This window comes from Equus caballus, chromosome 5, assembly GCF_041296265.1.
Source record: "Equus caballus isolate H_3958 breed thoroughbred chromosome 5, TB-T2T, whole genome shotgun sequence".
Taxonomy (NCBI): domain Eukaryota; kingdom Metazoa; phylum Chordata; class Mammalia; order Perissodactyla; family Equidae; genus Equus; species Equus caballus.
In genome coordinates, this window is record NC_091688.1 from 66,473,206 (window position 1) to 66,490,703 (window position 17,498).

Consider the following 17,498-nt stretch of genomic DNA (forward strand, 5'->3'; position numbering starts at 1 on the left):
TTCTCAATAAAAGAGCAACATTTTAACCACATATATGTTACAAAATTCAGAGGAACAATAGGTGATTTATTTATAATACACAACTTCGTTATAAAATAAGCCATGTGCTATTAAATGGGGAATATGTTATATTGAACCACTATGCAGTTACCAAGATGAAACTATTATGTGGTGAGTGAAAAACTTCTTCCTAAGTTCAGTGAAAAATGTTATGAAGTTAAGAGTGTCAGGCATGTGCATGCTAGCAAGTTATTCGTTATAGAGCTAGACCAATACCAAGAAGTAGTACTGATTTTCATCTCTGAAAACACTGATTGCCAAATTTAGAAATCCCGGGGAATTTTGTAAACACTAAGAGAGTATTGATATTGCAAAATTCACTGTCACCAACCCACTCCATCCTCTCCTCCCTCTTGTATAAGGAAATACTCCAGTTTTTTCAGGCAAAGGTTTATTTTGTAATTTCGAAAGTGCTGCACAGAAAGCCTTTGATATCTTTACTAGTATGGAATGGGAAATTGATCAAAATTGGACTCTTACTAATCCTAATTTCAACAGCTTACTTTTCTTATATTATGTGTGTTCTCCAATCACTGTTACTTGTTACTAAATTGGGAAGAACATTGAGATTAGAGGAGTTATGATATCTGAAATGATCTTCTAGCTGGTTCTGACTATAACAAAGAAGTATTTTGAAATGATAAACCCTTGCACAAATGCAAGATTTCATTACACTGTCATGTTTTGAACAAAGTAAATATTTATTGAATGAATAGATATATTTGTAAAGTAGGTCTTATGGTCTATCTTTCAAAATGGTGTTGTCTTCTAAATTTGTATTTGTTAAATACATTCCCATTTACTCTTTAAAAGCTACTATGGACTGAGTATTTATGCTCTCCCCACCCAAATTCCTATGTTGAAACTCTACCCCGCAATGTGATGGTATTAGGAGGTGGGGCCTTTGGGAGGTGACTAGGATTAGATGAGAGATGAGGGTAGAACCCTCATGAATGGGATTAGTCTTCCTGTAAGTCATGAGGGAGCGTGCTTCCTTTGCTCGGCTGTCCACCATGTGAGGATACAAGGAGAACATGGGATTCTGCAGCCTGGAAGAGAGCTCTCACCAGAACTCACCCATGCTGGCACTCTGATCTTGGACTTCCAGTCTCCAGAACTGTGAGAAAAAAATTTCTGTTGTTTATAAGCCCCCCAGTTTATGGTATTTTGTTAGAGCAGCCCAAGCTGACTAGGACAAAAACATCATTGTCAAAAGAGAAGAAAGTCTTTGTAAAGCTCAATGTGTTTTTGTCAGATATTCCTGTTGTATAAGACTTTCTTGTCACCTGGAAGCTGAACAAATGATATTGTTCTTGTTGCTTGTAATGCCCTTTTCCTCCAGGCCAAATCCTCATTCCTTGAGGCAGAGCTCACATTTCCTACAATGTCAACTCTTCTCTACTTCCTCAAAGCAGATTTCATTTCATCTCTTTCTCGGCTTCATTGCACCCAGTATCAGGGGTGTTAGAATTAATCTGTTTGGCCAAGTGGTGCTACACTGAGGAGGTGAAGGCTCTGGTCAGAAAAACCCGAGTGCAAACCACAGCTATACTGACTACTACTTGGGCTTGCTACTTAATCTGAGTCTCAAGTTCCTCACTGGCCAGAAGGGTACATACACCTACCCTACTAAGTTGTAGCAGTGAAGCTATAACAATCTAATAGATATACCCGATCCGGCAGCAGCTGGCATGTTGCAAACACTAAACAAATGTCATTTTCCCTTTATTTTTCTGTCTCTACACAGTTATAAATGAATTCCTGCAGGACAGGAAATACTATCTCCTCATCTATAGAACTCCAGCATCAGCATCTAGCACTGGGCCTCGCCTATGTTCAATGAGTCTTCATTTCATCTAAGAAGAAAAGGTAGCCCTGGCAGATAGCTTGGTAATGTTTGGAGAGGATGTAGAGTTTCTTGTGGTACTGGTGTTTTTCTTAAAGGAATTTGAACTAATTTTCCATTTTATTATTTGGGCAAATGAAGCAGCAAGGGATTCACTTAACAATAGAAGCTAATGTCTTATTTCTGCTTTGTTTTCTGCCCACCAGGCATCTCTATCTCGATTGGGCACTTTAAAGAAACTCTATTGCTGGGAAGCCCTTCAAGAGAGCCGCCCTTCCCTTTCCCCTGGAGTAATCACTTTTCTAATACCAATTTACTTTCAATTAGAAGGACTGATGAGGAGCATTTTTATCTTGAAAATACAAACTAAATCAGGCCTCAAAGTCATTGTCGGTATTTTTTTTTAATAAACATTCTGCTACTGATGAGAGAGTGGGGCCAGATAGACCTACAGGACAGAAAGTAACAGTACTTACTCCTTAGAGAAAGAGAGGCAACCTCCAAGAGAAGCCCTTTCAAGGATAGTCACTCACTTTTTATCCATAGAATTTTAGAGTTAGAAGAAGGAAATTTAAAGATCATGTATCTCAGATCCTTCGTTTTACAGATAAAGAAAGTAAGGTCTAGAGATGTTCAAAGATTTGCCCAGGGTTGTTATACAATTGGTTGTTAGAGGGAACCCTGAAACAGAGGAGTCTGGAGTCTCCGTCCAGTCAGTCCTCTGCTGAAACTGTTCTGAATCCTCCAGAGTTTCCATTCTGGACCTAATGGTGGAGCTTTGGTACAACATTATTATAGCATATACATAGTGTATGCACACATATATGGATATGTATATATAATTTTGCCTTTCAAATATAGTTATTTCTCTCTCCTTCAGAAAAACTTGTTTTCCTGATTACATATTCACTGGGCTTGTGCTACAAATGTATTTGCGTTTGCTGTGTGCACACACTGGCAGAATAACAGGGTTGAGGCTCAAGAATGCACTATTTTTGGAAAGCCAGTACGGGATAAGCAAGTGGTCTTGGAAAACCCATAATTATGAGAAAATGGATAATTCACATGTTGATAATTGGTTGAGTTTAATAAGAAGGAGAGAAAATGCATTTGTGCCCCATTGGTATTCTTGCTGCATAAACTTGTAGAAATCAATCTATAGGAAGAGTTACTGTTTTTAAAATAGTGTTACTTTTAAAATTTAGAAAAGAAACACCTGACATCAACAAATGGTACAATTCTTTCTTTTGGGGGTGCTAACCCCATAACCCACTCCCCTTTTTCTCACCCCAAAACTGCAATGTTTCTTTCTGGGACATATTCTGTGTTTCAGGTCATCTTATGCTCTGAGACTAGGCTAGTCGAAGTACCCAAATACCAGCAGCTTTGGTATCACCAGGAGCTTCTGAAATCGGAGGCCCCAGTTCAGACCTCCTAACCCAGAAACTGCATTTTTACAAGATTCCAGGGCCTTTGTAGACATCTTAACATTCGAGAAGCACTCCTCCGAGAGAAGACTTATGTTCTTCCTATTTACAGCGTTCTCTATCTTCCTCTCAGCCTGATAAAAGGAAGGACTATTTTAACTGAGCCATTCCTAAAGTTTTTGTGAGACACAAAATGTTGGTAGCAGAAGAATCCTTTCAGGAAAACAAACCAAATGTTTTCTTATTTCCTTTGCTCCACCCCTGATGTCCCTATAGTTGGTCCAGAGCAGGTCACTAACTGTGAGTTACAGACACGTAGACACATACACGGGTGGCACTGAACTTTTTATTTCTCTCAATCCTCTTCCTGCTTTTTCATTTGGTGCATGAAAAAGGTTAAAAGTGGTTGCCATATGCTCTGCTTTCTCTTTAAACCTTAAAAATGTTAGTTACCATGGGCAGCCCCGTGGCCTAGTGGTTAAGTTTGGCATGCTCTGCTTTAGCGGCCCAGGTTTAGCTCCTGGGTGCAGACCTATACCACTCATTGGTAGCCAAGCTGAGGCAGCAACACACATACAAAACAGAGGAAAATTGGCACAGATATTAGCTCAGGGCGAATCTTCCTCAGCAAAAAAAAAAAAGTAGTGACTGTTTTTTGCCTATGTCAATGTGGCAATTCCTTCCATTACCATTAAATTCATCTGGCGGTTCTTACCTTCACATGTGAAGCAAAGTGTAACAGGCTTGGGGGAGACTGAGTAGGGAGATTGGTAGCATGGACAAAGGGTGAGGAAAACTCCATTGGACAAATATTTGTATTTTTGTCAGTAATGCTCACACTTGGCCTCTGAAGTGCTCTACTATGTTATAACAGAAGTATCCTTTAGTGTACTTTAAAAATCAGAAGACAATGCCCACCTTTCATTGTAGTCACAGGATAGTGTTCTCTATTGCCATAAAATACATAGATTGTATTCTATCAGTATGAACAAATTGAAAGTCATGTTGGTTATCACAAGAGTCATGAGACCCCCTAGGAATCTTAACTCACTTTAGAAAATGGACTGTTAGAAGCTTATTTAAAAAGAAAAAGGAAAACCACATTGCCTTTGTAGCACGGCTATAATATGACACATGTCACTTATTACCTTTCCCAGATAATTTCTATAGAGGAGGGCCAATTAACTCTCTCTTTTTGGACCCACCTCTTAGTGGCTATTTGACACGTAGCAAATTATCTAAAAACTCTGTTTCAAGCTTTTCCTTATCTGGACAATACAGTCATAACATGCTTCCTCTCAAATTTTATGTACATGTATTTTAGTGATTGTTAAATGTATATATGATTAAAGACATCCCAAGAAAGTGTAAGTTATACATCATAATTAAAAATTACAATTTAATTTAATAAGCCCTCCTTGCCCCAAATTAGATCTGTTTTCCTTAATTTTTAAACTCTTTTCTTGTGACAGTGGCATTACACATTTTGACACTTGAGAGAGTTTTATTCATGGTGACAATCTTTCCTGCTTTCTGTAGACACATAGGCTGAGAAGGTGCTGATGATTTAATTAAGTGCATTGCTTTCAGGGAATAGAGTGAAAAATCAAGTTGTTTTTAATTCAATCAATTCTGAGCCATTCCTCCATGTTAGATTGTCTTTTTTGGAAAAAATCATAACCAACAAGCTTCTTGCCTTTCCACACCCTTACAATATGATAAGGTTTTATAATTTCTTCTATCTTAATCATAGGCTATGCAATTAGCAGCTTTCTAATTGGGCTTAGGGGCTTATTCACACACATGGGTATAGTTCAGGTGCTAAGTTATCTCATCAGTAGAGAGAGATTGTGAAATGCTCATCTTTTATCTTCACTAGTGCCTGGGTATCTCTAGGGCTCCGCATTCCTAGTTCATACATAATCATCTTAGTGCCTCCTCCTACTAAAGCCTTAGCATCTTACTAGAAGCATAAATATATTTATAAAAATAGCTACAAGCTCCTCTGTTAGATTCTATGTGTTTTATGTAAAATAGAAATGCCTTTTCTTTGTTTATTTATTTAAAATGCAAACATCATGTATAAAAGGCCCAACACAAAGGATAGACTTCCCGAGTGTTTGATTCAATAATTCATGAATGATCAAGTTCTTGTGGTGCAACCCAAAGCAATAACTTCATAGGAGAAAACCCAGATTAGCTCCAAAGAGGATATATGGCCATTAGCATGCATTCAAACTTGAGTCGGCATCACAGTGGCCTAAGATAATTGATTAATTCCTATGATTTGATGATACTGCATTTGTGCTTGCTGATATGTGTCTTTTTAAATAGCAGCAAGCAAATCTATTGGTTAGCATCTATCTTTATCTAAATCAGCTTCCTAGGTATCATGTAACAGCAGAAAATATTCAAGAATTGATTTATGTGAAATTTTGAGGTAATTCCCTTGCTGCAATCTTTATAATAGAGGTGATCTCAAAATAGCTGGGTACTGTATTTCCATCAGGAAAATGCAAATACTCTAAGTTAACATTGAAAATTATAAACTTAATACATTGACTACTTGTAGCCAAAAATAATTGCTATTTGCTTCTCTGTGATAGACCCATTTTTAATTAGCAATTGAAAAAAATTTAAAGTCTCTATTTTATTAGCAATACACACACACAAATGTATGCATGTGTGTATGATATATACGTGTATATATAATCATGTTATCCTCTCACCAGTCCTACCATACATGCTAAGAACAGTGCTTTTCAATCTCAGCTTCACTTTGGAATCACCTGAGAAGTTTACAAAATATTAATGACTGGATCCTAAGTCAAGAAATAGTGACTTGATTAGTGTAGGATGTGTCTGAACATCTGGAGTTTTTTTTTTTATTATTAATGTTATGATAGATTACAACCTTGTGAGATTTCAGTTGTACATTATTGTTAGTCACGTTGTGGGTACACCTCTTCCTCCTTTGTGCCTTCCCCCCACCCACCCCTTTTCCCTGGTAACCACCGATCAGATCTCCTTGTCAATATGTTAACTTCCACCTATGAGTGGAGTCATATTGAACATCTGGAGTTTTAAAACCTCCAGATGATTCTACTATGCAGCCAGTATTGAGAACCATTACCCCAAGATGTCACACCTTGAAAGCAAGTCCTATACTACAACCCAGGGCTGCATTAAATAGTTTTAGTGGTAGCACCACATAGAAAGACACTTGGATTCATAGGAATCTCAGATTAAAAAGTCATTTAGGTACACATTTTAATCCTAGGAAGATCCCCCCAAATAAGGAGATGTAATTGTGCCACTTTGGCGCTTTAATTTAATTGAAACGCCAAACACGAATGTGGCTTTCTAAAAAATACGTGTGAGGTCGCTTCTTTTCAGAATCAAATAACCTTGTCAGTTTTTCTAACACTGATGTTTGTCATATGGTGAATGACGATAAACGTGTAGTGGTGAGAAGTGAGGGTTTACTTGATGAGACATTCTCCACAGGCTAACGTCTCAGAGAGAGCCGACCTCCTGCAGAGCAGTTTGACACTGAAGTCAGCTCTAAGGAAATGGGTCAAATCTTTAAGGCAATCAAGCCAGGTAGAAGGCCGAGGTGGCAGATGAGGACTGGAAGCCCTGGCTGCCCGGGAGCTGGAGCTGCACCTGCAAGGCTCTGACCCCAGCACCAGAGCACAGCAGGCAGAGGGTTGGTGTGGAGAGATCGGGAAATGGCAGGGCTCTCACAAGTTATGGAAGCAGAACCACAAGACTAGGACTCCAGGCCCCGATCATGCCGGAAGAAGGGTTGCACTTCCCCAAACATGCTGACTAAAAACCTCACGTCCCAGCAGTTGAGGTCCCTTTTCTGGAGTCTCACTTCTTGCTAGATTTTAGTGCCTGAAACTGCCAGGGATACAACAGTGAGTAAATGCTGTGCTTGGCTATTGCAGCTGATGATTTAGTAGGTGTGTGTGTGAGTATGAGTGTGTTTTAATGAAAAACTCCTCCAGGAAACCCACCTGTGTCTGGTTATTTGCTTTAGGCAGGTGTGTATGGTAGAAAGAACATTTGCCTGGGAGTCCAAAAACCCAGGATTAGAATATAAATCTGCAATGTATCTCACAGACTATTAATATAAAGTCTTGAGTCTGCAGTCTCCTCCTCTGTTGATGAAAGTTAGCAAGATGGTGAATAAAGTCTGTCCTTGCTTTAAGAGCTGATGATCCCACCCAGAATCTTTCTTGGATGTGATGGCATCTGCTTGAGCTGCCATCCCAGGCTTCATTTGGCTGGTGGGCCTGGTTAGAGGGGCAACTCTTTCTTTGACCACTGTTACCTGAACCTTCTTTGTTAGTCTTGAAGCTCACTGAGGAATCTGGGGCCACTCAGAACAAGAAAGCATGAAGAAAATATGAGAAGGGCAGGTTTCACCACTGGCCCTGAGTGCAAGGCTTTTCTCTCCTTGCAGATGCCACAGGCCAGACTCAAAGTGGAGCTCCTACCTAAGGGCCTGGCTCCCCGGAGTGACAGGGAATACAGCAAAACGATGCCAGAGCAAGTCGAGCATCTCTGTGAACCATTTCATTTTCTCTTCACTCTCTAAACATCGCAAAGTAGACAGCTGGGAAGTTTTTATTTTATCCCCAGATAACACCTGGGAGTACTTCATGATCAATACATTTTACAAAAAAAGTGTATATATTTTTTCGTATCAAAAAAGACCTTTGCCAAACTAGTGATTTTTTTTGTAGACTAAGAATTAAAATGAGAAGGTAATATTTTATTTTGTTTAAGATTATGGCCTTTAAAAACAGTGAAAATAGACTTGTACCTGTATTAAATAACTGGGATAGTTTTAAGCAGATTACTTTATCTCATAAACTATTTTTTCTTTGGCAAAATGTAGATAGTTTCCTCATAGTATATTTTTGGGTATCAAATGGGAAACTGAACGCAAAACACTTAGCACAGAGCCTGGCATGTAGTAAGGTAGCAATAACTGAAATTATGTAATTTGATCATTTTATTAACTGCTATATATCAATTCCACTGCTCTATATATATGATGGAGGGAAACAGATGTAAATTGGGAACAAAAAGTGCTTTCTTTCTAAGATGTAGTCCTGTGTATCTCCCATCTTCTACTGATTTGGAGATGCAACCATGTATAATCGAGGGATCTTGTTGGTAGACACGGCAAAAGTTGGATGGGGATGGGAGAAACCATTACTGTGTAAGTAGTTATTTAATCCTGCTCAGGCAGACACAAGGCCATTTGATTGATATCCACAAGCTGGAGCTTCGTTTTCAAGAGGAAGCTTTAATTACGAAATAAGACATGAATCTGGTGAGAAGGATCTGTAATTCCTATGGAAGGATATGTTGTTAATTACTAGATATTTTTCGCTTCATCCAAACCATAAGCATGCGTGAAGAAGCCAAAAACTTTTGAAAGGAACTTTCCAAGAGACAGTAGGTTTCAAAAATGCAAATTATAAACACTTCATGCCTCGTGAGGGAGTGGGATGAAGAAGAGAAGCATTGGCAGAGGAATGTGTCGGGTCAAACATCAGTTGTTCTCAGGTGTGACACATGCTGGGCTGCAGGCCTTGAGTGCTAGAGGGAGGGAGAAGGAAGGCAGCTGGACCAGAGGAGACTGTCAGGGGCAGGGAACTTGAACAGATCCCTCAGGAGCAGGACAATCATTTCTTCATACAAGGCTCAGAAGGTCTATGAAAGCCTTGGCTCAGGCTTACCCTGAAGTCCTAGGGTGATCCTTAAAGTCAGTCATATGGTAGCAGTGATGTGGTTTTAATCTAGACATTTTAGCCTTATGACCCTAGTCTGTGGTTGGGCCACCAGGACACAATGTCAGATGCCACATCCCTTACCTGCCTGAGACACCCCAGCCTCCCACCTCTTTCCACCCATGAGTTATCAAGCTCTCCACATATAGGCAGGATTTCATGAGCTCAGCCAAAATGTAAGAGGTTCCAAGGTTACCCCAGTCACTGTAAGGCTTTCTAAGGTGAGGTCTAAAAGAGTAACTGGTAGTCCCACATGGTGGGACTGTAAACCTAGCCACAAAACTATGCACATCAGGTCCTGCTCTACAAGAGCCTCCATCTGCCGGTGGACCTGGGCTGCTGAGAGACAGTCTGAGGCCACCAAAGACTGAGAGCTACCCAAAGAGGACTGTTCTTATTCTCAGTGGCATGAATTAGGGACTAGTTCAAATGAGGCAAGTCTGACCCACGTTATGGTTGCTTATGTTTGCACTTTACCTTACTCTTCCTTTAGTCATTTTTAGCCTCAGTTTTTGCCCACCAGATGCTAGTGCATCAATTCAGTAAGTATTTATCGCCTGCTTATTATTTCCCAGGCACAGAAGCTGTATTATTTATTTATTCTTGCTTGCATTATATTCTTTTTTAGAGCTGAGAGGGAAATGGAAGACCAGAGTTTCCCTTCTCCCAATTTACTTTCACATTATAATTGTGCACTTTATATAGCAAAAAATAGGCAAAGATCAGGAAAGTCTTGGAAGGAACATTATTCCTTTATTTTTTCCATTTATTGACTCCATTATTCCTTCAGCAAAGCTATTCTGGACTTAATCAGATACTAAATACCTGCAATATAGTTTTGTAGGAACACGAAAATTATGGAAAAACTAATGTTAAACCTTAGTAAGCCAGGGATTCCTAACATGAGCTAAGGCCCAGCATCTTTAAATAGCTTGCCCAAGGTCTATTGATTAAAATGAATTTTCTTTTCATAACTTTTCTGACTGAGGTGGCTTAGTAAATCAATTAAACCCTTGAAGTTCATTTGACATTTCATTTAGCTTGATTTGGAGAATTCTGTTTATTACATAGAATTTCCTTCTGGGCTCCTCCCTGAAAGCTTTTCTTGGTTGTCTTCTTAAATTATGGGGGAAAATTGTTGTTGTTTGGTTGTTTTGGTTTTTCATTAAGAAGCTTGGAGTCATCAAAGATGCTCCATTTCCATCACTGTAATCAAATTTAGTCAGAAAAGATTTAGCAGTACATGCTGGTTACACTGATATAGGACAATTGTAAATTAGTATTTGACTAGGGAATGGTCTATATGTCATGGGGGTGTTATTCCTGAGTAATAGAAGTAAATGTACCTTGAAGCTAATTTGAATTCTCTCTCACCCCTGTCATCACTCCGGAGACCATCGGGAATGGCTCTTAGCAAAATAAAACTGCTCTGGAGCCTAAGAATAACTAGAGAACTGAGTGGCTGCTGAAGACTAGTGATTTATATACACAGTAAAATTACCTACCTGGAGCTATTAAGATAGAAAAAGAAAATGGAACATGACTGTTATCATGACTTTATTATTGTACATTCATATTTTTCAACTTGAGCATGAGTGCATAAAACCAAATCAGCTGAACGAAATGCCCACTCTTTCTACTACTAAGGGCGAAAGAAATTAGCTTTTTTCCAGCTAAATTCTTGCCTATCTTACTGAAGCTCTCAACATAGAGCATTTCTAGCTCATTCTCCTTCACAGGGCAGGAGATATATTCTAAATCATGTCATTGACATTAGAATCTTCTTTGATCTACCCATTTGAAATTGGGTAGACAGATTATATAATTCATTGTTTGGGTTTGCTTACAAGTTTTTAAACTATTAAAAAACCACCTCTATATGTTAGTGAAAATAAGATGTGAATTCATAATTGACGTGTAAGCAAGTGGTTACAGATCCCATGAATGTGGGGGAGAGAATGATAATGCTTGGAATTAAATATATACAATGTACGCGCGACTAGAACCCAGGCTTCTTTTCTTAGTTCTCTTTCGTAGTAAGGCTGGAGATTACAGTGCTCCCCCTTCACTAGCGTATAATATGCAGAAGATAGCTCTTACTCCGCATCTTCAAGCACCATAAAAGACAGAGTTACAGGGGCTGGCCCCGTGGCCGAGTGGTTAAGTTCGCGCGCTCCACTGCAGGCGGCCCAGTGTTTCGTTGGTTCGAATCCTGGGCGCGGACATGGCACTGCTCATCAGACCACGCTGAGGCAGCGTCCCACATGCCACAACTAGAAGAACCCACAACGAAGAATACACAACTATGTACCGGGGGGCTTTGGGGAGAAAAAGGAAAAAATAAAATCTTTAAAAAAAAAAAAAAAAGAGAGAGTTACATAAACTGGTCACGTTTACTCATAAATATCAGATCAATTATTTGGTGGATTCTGAAAGATGCATGATAACTACTCAGAGGCGAAAAAATTAGGACTATGATTGAATGGAAGTAAAAGGAGGTTAGCAAACAGGATACCTGGGAGTCTTGGCTCAGCCACAGACTTTCTGTCTCTTAATGACTTTGTGCCACAGGTCCTCCAAATGTAACCTGGTAAAGAAGACAAACAATGCCTCTCTTACCGATTTTATGTAATTATTTGGAGGGAGAAAATATTGTCCAAATGAATCCCTGTTATTGTGGGACTTTTAACTTTTTTTTCACTCTTCTACTACTCAGATAGAACGGGGTTTCATCAGAGGAAAATCTAGTCTATTACATCGTTGTTGTCAGTTTGATGTCAGAGGGAAATCCATAGCTGATGATATATAGACAGCAACTTTTACTTTCTCATTTTTGAAGTGAATCTTAGATATCGTATAGTTTAAAGGAAAGCTGCGTTATATCTTTTAAGAAGTCAGTATCTTATGTCATAATGATAAACATTCATTTTCTTTTACCTTTTCATTTTTCTTTCTGCTTGGAGTAAATGGAACAAACTCTTCTGAGAAGAAAATATGTTTATTTAGACTTACAGCTTAAATTTGCCAAGCAAACCCCCAATTTTATCAAAGAACCACTAGAGGATGTTAAAATAACATCACATTTCTAAATTCAGATGACTCTTACAAGACAATACAGGCTTTGAAACTTATTTTTAAGAATTACTTGTAAGCAAAAAAATTAACCTTTTCCATATCTCTATGGTGAAGATATACAAGTACATACACACAAATACACACACACACATAAATGTGTTTGTATATACATAAATTACTTCAATTTCCAAATTTTTTGAAGTTTGAAACTGTAGGTAAGTTACCCTTTGATTATCTGCTATGTAACTTTACTTCACTAGGAAACCATTTCGACATTTACGACTCCAGTATGCAAAATACCTGTAAACATATAAGGCCATTCTCCAAGGAGATAAAATTTCAGGCTGGATTTCTGTATGGCCCCTGAATTGACCTGAAACAGCAGGGAATGTTGGAATCAGATTCCACACTCTACTCATGCCCACTAGGGCGGCCTCTCGGGCATTCTTTTATTTCTTGAGCATTTGCGTTTATTTTTTCTCTCCCTGGAACCCCTGTCCCCCAGATTTTCACATGGTTTACTCCTCACCGTTTGTACAAATGTTCTCACCTCAGATCGTCCTTTCCTAACTATAACACCTAGTGTTTCCCTACTTCTCTTCATTCACTCGGTCTGTTTTATTGTATTCAGAAAGATTACAACTATCTGAAAAAATAGCTTAGTTATTTCTATGGGTACCAATAAACATTTGCTGAATGGATGATTGTTGACTATTATGTGGATTTTTGGGTCACCTTAGAAATAAGAATAGTGACTAAAACAGGATGCTGCATTTATCCACTCATCCATCTTTCCCTTGTTTTGTCTGTCTTGACTAGGTTTAAAATTTTGTGAGAATAATAACTTTGACTTATCTTACTCATAAGAGTCATATATTCTCAGAGGTCATAGGAGCTTTAAAAAATTGAATAAATAAGTGAAACTTAGTCCAGATTAATGTTCCAAATATTGATTGCTTGTCTATTAAATTACCATGTAGTAGAACCTACATCACAGAATGGCAATAACATTTCATTTAATTAATAAGCAAATTTTATTGAATATTTACTAAAGCATAAAAATAGTACTGAGGCTTTAGAACTGAACAGGACACAGTGCCTGCCCTCAAAAACTGTACAGTGTAGTGAAATAATGCATGTAAAGTACCGAGGATAGTCAGGAATTTAGTAGGTGTCAATAAGTCTCATTTCCTTTTCCGCTTTCGAATGTGACTCCACCAACCTGCACCATTTGTGAGGCTATAAACAGGAATGTAATTAATAAATTGCTTGGTAGTTATTATTTGTTTATTCATATTCACTCAAGTTTGGTCTTTAGCTCAGGCATAAGCAGTCTGCCCGCATGACACATGCTTGCATATACAGTAGCACCGAAGAAATGTGCGAGGTCTCATTGAATCTGGCAGTAGACAGAATACCAGCCAGGTTTTCATACATGTGATCACACTCCTGAGGCTTTTTGATTTTTTTTCCCCGTAAATCGCTTGATAAACTGTATTATGTAGACCTAGGTAAGAAATAATGCAAACTGGGGGCAGCACCAAGGGAAAGGATTGCCTCAAGATATATTTAAGGTAGGAGAAGGGGAGCTCCGTGGCTGTTGGAATGTGAAGAGATAAAGGAGAGGAAAGAATCAAGAGTGAAAGTTTGTTTCTGATTTAGGCACAAAAATGATTAGTAATACCACTCACTCTGAGAGAGAAACTAGATAAAGACAAATTTGGAGCACAAGAAATGATGAGCTCACTCAGAAGAATCTGTGTAGAATAAGAGGAAAGGGAGCAAAAATAATCTTTTGATTTACACCAGCAGTTAAGGAATGTCTAGAATAAGAGTAGCCACAAGCCTCTAAAATAAAAAATCAGAAGAGTGTTGAGAGTTGGAAAGTAAATCAAGAAAAAGTGGTGTCTTGAAGCCAAGGGAGGAGAAAGTTTCAAGATGGGTTGTGTGTCCCCAGTATAACATGGCCCTGATGGGCTGTGAAAAGCAGGAAAGCTTTCACAACAGCAGGCTATTCAGTTCAATAGCCACCTGCTTACACCAATTATTCAATTCACATCCTATTCTCACTAAGATTTTAAAAAATAACCCGAATGACCAATTGCATAATCTTTCCACACATTTCAAATGGCTTGAGTATTGTGTGTGGGACTGGAGGCCAGACTAGAGGGAGGTGAGGAATGAATGAATGGGAGAAATCAGGGAATGGAGGAAGACAGGGAGAGCCTTTCAGAAAATCTAGCTGGCGAAGGAGGTCAGTCATATCGTAATCCAAGCAGTAGGGGCATGTTTGTGTGTTTGCTTCTATTACTTTGTCCATTTAGTTTGTCGTTAAAAAGAAACAAAAATGTTACAAATATATGCACTCAGGTAATGTCTTAAATGCAATTCTTTACCAAAGATCATGGCAACCTTTTCAACTTACAGTGATATTCAGTGATGATTCTTTTTCTTTTTTTGTGAGGAAGATTAGCCCTGAGCTAACATCTGCTTCCAATCCTCCTCTTTTTGCTGAGGAAGACTGGCCCTGAGCTACCATCCATGCCCATCTTCCTCTACTTTATATGTGGGATGCCTACCACAGCATGGCATGCCAAGCAGTGCCATGTCCGCACCCGAGATGTGAACCAGTGAACCCCGGGCCGCCAAAGCAGAACGTGCGCACTTAACTGCTGCGACACCAGGCCGGCCCCTCAGTGATGATTCTTAAGGATGAATTGTTAGAAGCCAATCTCTCCATGTGAAAATTTAAAAAGGAGTAATTGTTTGCCTTATTATGAAAGAAATAGTATTCATTTATTTTATATTTCATTTTTCTCTTTTTTCTTTCATTACATATTAGAAGCCTAAAAAGAATCATTTTTCAGTGACTTTTTAAAAATTTATTTTAGAAAATGTTTCTTTTATGTCTTTCATTGTAAGACATTTGACATCAAGAAAGCCATCAGTGACATTTTTTTTTCCTTAGCAAAAATTTCTTTTAAGGGAAGCTTTAAATTAGCAAAAATTTTCTGTTTTCTTCTTTTGTAATTATTAGCATTAATGCAGGTGCAAAAAACAAGCATACATTTATTTTCTAATCTGTTTTATTTCCATTGTACTTGAGTACTTCCAATCTAATATCAAATAAAGCACTTCCTTGAAAAATGACTTCTGAGACTCCTTATCTTGATTGTTTTAATATAAACTGGATCTACACAGGAGAAAATCCAAAGGTGCTTTTCACCTCTTTGTTTGAACTTGAGTTTTCTCTTCTACAAAGTGGGGATAACAGTATCATCCACTGTGTAAGATTGTTGTGAATGTTACTATGATCATCTGTAGAAAGTACTCTGCACAGTACCTGACACGTTATGAATCTCAAATACATGTGAGCTATTCTATTATTATTATTATGTCTCTAAATGATGCTTAGTCCACGTTGCCTTCCTCCTGTCCCTTTCAAGTGTGTTAGGATATACTAATATGGCCTTTACCAAAGCTTGTGCTGTATTATAGTACGGCACAACTATAACTAGTAGTCTGTTTTCAGGCAAATGCTACAGTAGAGTGCATCCACACAGACCCGAGATTTCCCTTAGTTGAATCCATAAACATAGCTCAGACCAGTATTTCAGTGGTTTCCTGTGTTCCCAAATCCTTGTTCTGTATGTTTCAAAGGAATTAGAGTGGAGAGTTTTGCTTCATGGAGTCAGCACAAAAGACTTCCTAAAGTAATTATTGAAATATATTTCAAATGAAAGATGCCAAAAAGAAAAGATTGTTTAACAAAATGATTATTTGAAGATGTAAATGATGTAAAGATACCACAAACTGATAAAACATGACATACAGTGGAGGTAAAAAGAAATCCTACAATGACTTTGTGGTTTAAAGTGACACATCTGGAAAGCCCAGTGGCCTGAAGGAGTTAATGTTATTTCCAAAGTGCTAATGTTCCTTAGCCATCATTCAAGGGAGAAAGTGCTAAGAAAGGACAAAGCCAATGGTACTACTGGTAAACCAGAACTCTCTTTCTCTCTGAAGACAGTCTTTAGGAGATTATTAAATGAGCTCCACTTTATTTACTCTTATAAGCTAGAGTGGAAGGATATTGTGATGAAATACAGCCCCTCAATACAACTAGCCCCCAAGCACTTGTGCTCTCACCCAAATGTCCGCAGCTACAGCCTTAAAGTATCAGGCTTGTCTATTACTTGACTACACATTTATAACATATTACCGTCATAAAGCTCAAGGAAATAAAATACATCTCAGCTTTGTACAGTCGAAACCTCAGCACTGGCATTAAGACCTCAAGTTTACATTTAATGTCTCCTGGATATCTGAATTGGGCTGGCCAGCAGTGCTTTTATGAGATTGAACCAGAATGTTCCCTTTTCTCAGTGAGAATGCCAGCTACAAGGCTCACTTCTTATGGTGCTCAAGTAAATAAGGATGTATGTGTGCGCATAACTTGTGGTTTGCTGTCAGTCTGAGATTTTATTGTATTATCTTTACTTATTTCTTTCTGAATTGTCATTGTTGTTGGTAAACCTTGAGAAACGTTTAGCGGTTGCAAATCTCTGCCAAACTGTTGGTGATGAATGCTATTCCGGCTGAATATGTTCATTTTATTGACTGCTGACATTAAGGAATATAGGCAAAAGTGCCAGGATGCGACATGTTGGATGCTATGAAAACCAGGTTTTTTCACAGCATCTGATAGATTTTCTAAGTTTGATCATAAAGATATCAATTTCATTATTATCACAAATAGTTCAAAAAATATCAATTTATTTCTAGGTGACATTTTCTATACACTTTTCCTGAGAAAAAGAATTATTGGAAAATCAATGGCACTATGAGAGAGAAATTACTGAATATTTCAGGGCACATTTAACTTTACTAATGGAATATTGGTAATTCATGCTGTAACTTCCTCGTGTACTACATTTGTATTCTACTTATTGTGGGTTGAAATGTGCATGTCCCCCCAAATCCATGTGTTGAAGTTTAAACCCCCAGTACCTCAGAATGTGACCTTATTTGGATTCTTCCACAAATGAAGAGATGCCAACGATTCCCGGCAAATTACCAGAAGCTAGGCGAGAAGCATGAAACAGATTCTTCCTCTCAGCCCTCAGAAGGTACCAGTGCCTGCTGACACCATGTTCTTGGACTTCCAGACTCAAGAACTTTGAGCTCTTGGTTTGTGGTACTTTGTTACAGTAACCCTGGCAAACTAATACATTGCCCTACCAGAGGCACAATCAATAGTTTATAGCAAGCAAGTGTTCT